At 34.0% G+C, this 7,358-nt stretch overlaps 1 non-coding gene across 1 annotated transcript; it reads right to left on the bottom strand.

The window, feature by feature from the left end:
- Nucleotides 1–6,773: 6,773 nt before the first annotated feature.
- On the bottom strand, nucleotides 6,774–6,880 carry LOC121224045 (small nucleolar RNA R71). The gene has a single exon (XR_005921508.1). It is a non-coding gene; the product is annotated as a small nucleolar RNA R71 (small nucleolar RNA).
- Nucleotides 6,881–7,358: the final 478 nt, after the last annotated feature.

Below are 7,358 nucleotides of genomic sequence, written 5' to 3'. Positions count from 1 at the left end.
TTATCAACTTTGCATAGAATTAGGATTAATTTAAATTTGATCATATTTTATTTAATAGTTTTTATTTCAATAAATTAATAGCAAACACTATTTTAATATGCATTATATTAATTATTAATTGTTATTAACTTTGTGTAGAATTAGAACTTAGAATATTTTAACTATTAAATTGTTCTAAGAATTCTTATTAGACTCCTACCCTCTTCCCTATAAATTCCACCAACCTTCTCCATCAGTCATCACTTATCAAACCAACCTCCATTCACCTGTTCCACCATAGATCCTAGCATCCAAAAACCACCATGTGTCGCAGCTCTTAACCACTAGCAATAGCATCGCCCAGCAGCCCCATTCGGCCAGCAGCTTACCCCGCATGCACTTGGCCCACTTGGCTAGCAGCTCACCTCGCACACACCTACCTCCATCGCGCACTGCTGCTGCCTTGCACATCCTGCACTGCGCGCATCGTCCCACTCCCAACTCCAGCTCATGCGTGCCAACGCTACTACTCGCTCAACATTGCTACTTACTTCCCACGCAACTACTCACGCTAGGCCCTACTGCTCCCTCACACATCTGTCCGCAAGCCTAGTAGCTTCCCAGCATCCACGTGGCACACCAGGCTTGCTACTCGCACCAACACCCCACACTTAGCCGGTAACCCTTCCAACCATCCTGTAATTACAATCTTTTGCTTCTAATTTTATTTGAGTTCTTAATTTTTATATACTAGGTGGTAAGAAATTTTTCTTCAAAATTTTAATTTGTTTTAATTATTTAACTCTTCAATTTATTTTGAATTGTTAATATATTATTTTTACTAATTAAATTTTTGAGAAAATATTTTTTGTATCTTATGCTCAGGTTAATCATGCATCGAAAGAGAACTTGTGCCTCTGTCCAAATTGACGAATTACAATAAAATTTCACTGTGAAAAAGCCAAAGCGAGATACAAAAGTGTTTTCACGAATCAACAAATGCACCCTGAAAAAGGCTTTACACTGAAAGAAAATAACTATATTGATATCATGGTGCACATTCGACAAATTGCTGAAGCTCTCAATTGGGAGTTATTTTATGAGAAAAGACCGAGTGCAGATGAGGAATTAGTTTGTGAATTTTATGCAAATTTGACCTCAAACAAATTAAAGGAAGTTTCTATTTGAGGAATCAAGGTACCAATAACCTCAAACGCTATTAATGAATTCTTTGAATTACCTGATTTCAAATATAATAAATATTCTTCCTTGATGAGAAATATTGAGACTGAAAATCTGCAAGAAATTCTCGAGGAACTTACAGTTCCAGGTTCCAAGTGAACTGTGTCAAAGCAAGGAATTCACACTTGTCACAGAGAATACTTAACACCACTAGCGAAGGTATGGTTCTATTTCATTTGATTCAGCTTTATGCCTATTTCACATGGGACTACAATTTCATTAGAGCAAATGGTCTTATTATACTCGATTTTAACTGGAAAGACCATTAATGTGGGAAACATTATTCTAAGAAAAATGCAGAATTGTGTCGCTAGACGTTCTGGCCTAGCTTACTTTCCTTTTAAGATAACAATTTCATGATTGAAAGCTAAAATTCTTTCAAACGTAAAGAAGGCAGGTTATAGCCAGGGCACAATCACAGATTGAGACCTCTACCGAATAGTTGGAGACTCTGTTCTCCAATAATGAGTTGAAGAGAGTGAATATTCTGAAAAAGAAGAAGAAGAAGATCGCACAGAGATCGAACCAATGCAGTCAGCTGAAATCCTTGATAAGGCAGAACCAATGGAACCAATAACCGAACCTGACATGAAAACCTCAATGTTCAGAACTCAATTGCGTTGCCTAGATCTTCAAGATGAGCTGTCAAAGTTGCTGGACATAATGCAACATATGCAGTGGTAGCAACAAGCTTACTAGAGATATTCAAAAAAATACGGGATGACTCAATGAGAAGTGCTTTTACAAAAATATACAATGACCCGTTTATTTTTGTGCCTAAGTTTCCAAATTTCATATTTGAACCATGGAGTCCACTATCGAAGAGGGAGCGAAGCGATTCATGCAAAAACAAAGATGATGGAGCAAAAGATGAGTCAGATTCTAAAGGATCTGCAAATAAATAAAAAGGGGGGGGACCTTTACCTTATGTTATTTTCTTTCTTAGGTTATTTTAGGATTAGGATCTATTAGGATTTTTAATTTCACATAGTAAAACAAGAGGTGAAAATCATAACTAAAAATGAACAAGATTTAAAATAAGAAGTGTGACAATAGATATGTACATGTTTAGGATTGGATCTAGAGAGAGCTTGGTACTTAAGTAGTGAAACTGACTCACCTCCTTTTTTCTAGAATCCTACCTGGTGTATAGTATCTATTCACTTTGAAGAATGAGGACATTGTTCATCTGATGTAGGGGGGTCCAAAAAATTGAAATTATTTCCTCTTAGAATAAAATTTTCTTTTAATTATGATTAGGATATACACACTTTTTCATGCCCTTTTTAAATCAAATTCATGCAGTTTCGGTAAAATCTTGTCGAAAAATATATAATAAATATAAAATAATTAAATTAAAATTAAAATTTTAAAATGTTGAATTTTAATTAATTTTATATTAAATTTTGATTAATCTTGATTTATTTTCGACAGATTCGCACAAAGGGCAAAAAACGGCTCGGTGGACACTACTAGAAGCGCAAAACTGAGAAGCAATTTTGAAGCATTGAGGCGAATTAATATTTCAGCCTAAGACGGTCCAAATTATGAATATTAATACATAATGTAATTAATTTTAATTTTAATCCAAATTATTTTGGGTTAAATAATTATTATTAATTAATTATGAAAAGAGGCCTAGTTGAGCCGAACCGAGAAAACCGATCCAACTAAGCACTAGGTTACCCAAAACCCTCCCACATGCTAACCCAATTAGCTTGTTTGACTGATTATTTGGCTTGAAAAAAAGCTTTTGAAGACTCCTTGAATTTGCATTCAAACCCCTCCACTTATCATGCCTTCCTAGATTTGCCCCTACCTTAAAATAGCAAGTTTGAAACCTTCAAATTTGCCACATGTGTGGCCGGCCATGGGGGGAGTCTATAGCTGCTGATTTTTTCTATTTTTAGCAGCCATATCAACCTATAATTACCCACTTGGCTGCTCATTTCAAACACACCTCAAAAGCTCTCATCCTTTCACTTCTCTCTCACATTCTCTCTTCAAAACCCTTCATTTGTTCTTTATTTTCCATCCCATTCCCTTGTCGATTTCACCTCTTGGAAAAGAGTCCTTCAACCACCGTTTGAAGCAACATTCAAGTGTTCGTGGAAGCCTTGGTTCAACGAGAACAAGCAGAGAAGCAGGAGATGAGCTAGTCAAGCCTCGGAGAAACACCAGATTTGATTCTTGTTCCTTATCCTTTTAATTTTTGTTGTTGTTGTTATGAACATGTCTATGAATACTTGTGATTTTGATATGTTTAATTTAATTAATATGACTTAAATTTAATTCATTTTAGGTTGATTGCATTTCGTCCACTTGAGTTATTAAAATTATGTTTGTGTTGTTATAGGCCTGGGTAAAATGTTTGATTAAGTAAAACCATGACTAAGTTATTCTTGCATTATAATTGTAAGGTGACTAATGAATTAATTATTTAAACGTGTTGAAATTGTAATTAGTTGACACAATACTTAATTAGTGCATGTTTAATCTTTTAAGGTAGCCGAGGGTTAAATTAGCAATGATATTAGACAATACATTAGCCTTGCATAACTTGCTAGATTATTGTGATTAAACTGTTTCAAGGTAGGAAGACATTGTTACTTCACATAATCTGTTATGTTCTTATGAAGATTGATTAATTGTTTGAATTGACATTGGAAATTTTTCAAGAGATTAGTTAATTTAATAAGTATGTATGAGCAGTAGTTTGCAAATTACCGAGTTGCTGTGAATTTATTCGTAACAACATGAACATGAGTGTAATAATTCTAAGTTAAGAAATTTAATTAATCTAACAGAATTATGGCTCCTTGATTAAAATTATCTTTTGAAATCTTGCATTGAAACTTTTATTTTTTTATTTTACTTAGTTAAATTTTAGTTTTTAATCACTTCCTCAAAATCAAAATATTTTTCTTCACCAAAGATTTTTTAATTGCATTCATAAATAATTCTTAAAAGCACTGTGAACTATCTGCTTCAAAAAGATAGTTGGTTGAATACAGTCCCTGTGAGTATGATAACTCGACATTTACTTGTCACTTTATTACTTGTTGCGATTGTGTACACTTGTACATTTCCGTTGTTCCATCCACATAGGCATAGAGAGTTGTTAACGAAAAAATATATAGGATTTTTCCTATGTAATTTATCACCTTTTTACTTAAATCCATTGTTAAAACTAAATAATTTTTTAATAAATTAATGAAATATGTCAAAATATGAAATTAGGACGTAGAAATTATTAAAATGTGATTTTATGCTTTATTATATAGTTTACATGCAATAAATGACTTATTTTATATTAATTTGAATATATTATATTTTTTAAGACATAAAGTGGGCCATGCATGATTAAATTAAATAATAAAATATAAAATTATATTTAATAATTCATTTTAAAATATTTCATTAATAATTTGAGTTTTTAATTAATTAATTAAATTAAATAAATTTTATTCTTTGGTCCCCTAACTTGTTGATTTATTCATGACAGGCCTGATAGCTTTGTTGGATTACAAAACCGTCCAAATTGGAGACCAAGTCAACCCCAAAATTTGGCTGCACATGGCTGTCCATAAACCACTCTTTGGTTTAATTGCACAAGGTCCTTGAAGAGTTGAAGAAATTAGAGATTTACCTGAAGATTTGCACTTGACCGAGTCTCAGTCTTGAGTTGTTGTGTCACTCAAATTGACAAAAAATCAAGGAAAAATCAGCTCAACTTGCTCAATTTATGGCCGACCACCCATAGGATATGCTTCAAAAGATGAAAACTCCTATTTTTAGCAAACTATCCCCCTCTCCTCACCTATAAATAAGACCCTCTCATTCCTTCATTCATCATCCCTCAAGCATCATTCTCTCTTTTCTCCAAATTCTCTTACCCTTTTCCATTCCCACACCTAGCACCTTGGAGAGCCACCAGCAAAGGAGCAAAGCAAAGGAACGAAGGAGCCTCGTCAGTCAGAGTCTTGGGTGACAGCCACTCTGAATTGGGTTTAATATTCCTTTTCTTTAATTTAATATAAAGATGTTTGCTATGTGTTCTTTGTTCTTGTTTACAACAATGTTAGGTTAATTTTATTTAAGCTAGGATGATTGCTTTGATTAAATAATATTTTTTTGATTAATGCTTGTAATGTTTGTGTCTCAATCGATGATATTTTCAATTAAAATCAAGTTATTATTTCGTTCATACGTGATTGAAATGCACCTGAATTAACTAGATGATCCTGACTAGACGATGGCTAATAGACACATAATTGAAATGTGCATGCTCAGTTTAGATCCTGACTCGATTAAATTAGAGGTTGCATAACAACTCTGACCAAGCTCTGTTATCTGCATAGTTTTTAGATTTGTGTGATTAAATTGTTTCAAACTTGACACGTCCCTGTTACCTCACACAAATGCTAAGAAACCCTTAGTAAATAAGGATTAGTAAAATGCGTATTTACTAAGTAAAGGATTTCAAAAGGACCTAATGTGGTTTCCAAACTCATGAAAGATTGAGTTGCCATGGAATGTTTTTCCGAATGTTATTAAGCATGTTGATAATAAATTGAGTTTAATTAAAGTAATTGTCCTAGTTTATTTATGTTATAATTGTAGCAAATTGTGTTTAATTTTACTAAAATCTATTTCATTCATATAGTTTGCATTAGGGATCATTGCATTTAGTTTAATATATTTTAATCACCACTTCTCAACTATATTGTGTTTTTATTTACTGAATTGTTAATATAAATTTACAAATTAAGTAACTTAGCACAAATACAATCCCTGTGGAGACGATAACTCGATTACTTGATAACGACTGTGTACACTTGCACAAACCTACGCGTTACAAGTTTTTGGCGCCGTTGCCGGGGATTGTTAACTGTTGCCATAGCCATTTGTTTTTCGTGAAATTATTTATTTTCAATTTGATTTATTTCTAACATTACTAACTTATTCTTTTTAATTTTTGTGATTTTCTGTTCAGGTGTTTATGGGATAGATCGAATTATTGATTTACTCCTTGTAGACCCTGAAATTGAGTTAAGTTTCAGACAAAGAAGACGTGAATGGATAGCTCAAAGACAAGTCGAGATGAACCCTGGGAATCAGAATCAAGACCAAGGTAATGAAGCCGATCATGTACGAAATCCTATCTTCATTGCCGATGATAGGGATCGATGCATCAGACAATATGCTGTGCCACTTTTCAGTGAGTTCAACCCAGGATTAGAAGGCCAGATATTGAGTCAACCTGGTTAGAATTGAAACCAGTGATGTTTCAAATGCTACAAACGGTGGGCCAATTTAGTGGTATGCCCACGGAAGATTCACATCTCCACCTTCGATTGTTTATGGAGGTGAGTGATTCATTCAAGATAGTCGGTGTGACTGAAGACGCAGTAAGGTTGAAGTTGTTTCCGTACTCATTGCGAGATTGAACACGAGCATGGCTCAATTCATTGTCACCAAGTTCCATATCTACATGGCAAGAATTAGCAGAGATATTTTTGGTTAAGTATTTCCCACCTAGCAAAAACGCCAAGTTAAGGAACGAGATCACAACTTTCCAACAATTGGATGATGAGTCTTTTTATGAGGCTTGGAAGCGATTCAAGGAGTTACTTCGTAAGTGCCCTCATCATGGGATTCCTCATTATATCCAGTTGGAGACATTCTATAATGGTCTCAATGCAAATACAAGATTGATGGTAGATGCTTCCGTGAATGGTGCAAATCTGTCTAAGTCTTATAATGAGGCTTATGAGATCATTAAGAGGATCGTGAGTAATAACTATCAATGGCCAACAAATCGAACAGCTTCAAGAAGATGTGTAGCCGGAGTTCATGAAGTTGATGCCCTCACTTCATTATCAGCTCATGTATTGTCTATTTCCTCTATGATAAAACAGTTAACCGCTAATAGTAGTAATAATTCTGTAGCTCAGCCACCAAGTCTGTTTGAAGTAGTTTCCTTTGTGTACTGTGGGGAAGGTCATTCTTTTAAGAATTGTCTGTCAAATCCTGAGTCTGTATACTATGTGGGGAACCTGTATCAAAATAGGAGTGGATAATGACCCAGTCTAACTTCTACAATCCTTCATGGCGTAATCATCCTAACTTTTCTT

This window comes from Gossypium hirsutum, chromosome D11 (assembly GCF_007990345.1).
Source record: "Gossypium hirsutum isolate 1008001.06 chromosome D11, Gossypium_hirsutum_v2.1, whole genome shotgun sequence".
In the NCBI taxonomy this organism is placed as follows: Eukaryota; Viridiplantae; Streptophyta; class Magnoliopsida; order Malvales; family Malvaceae; genus Gossypium; species Gossypium hirsutum.
The sequence above is the reverse complement of the archived record's forward strand: the minus strand, read 5'-3'. Positions and strand labels throughout refer to the sequence as shown.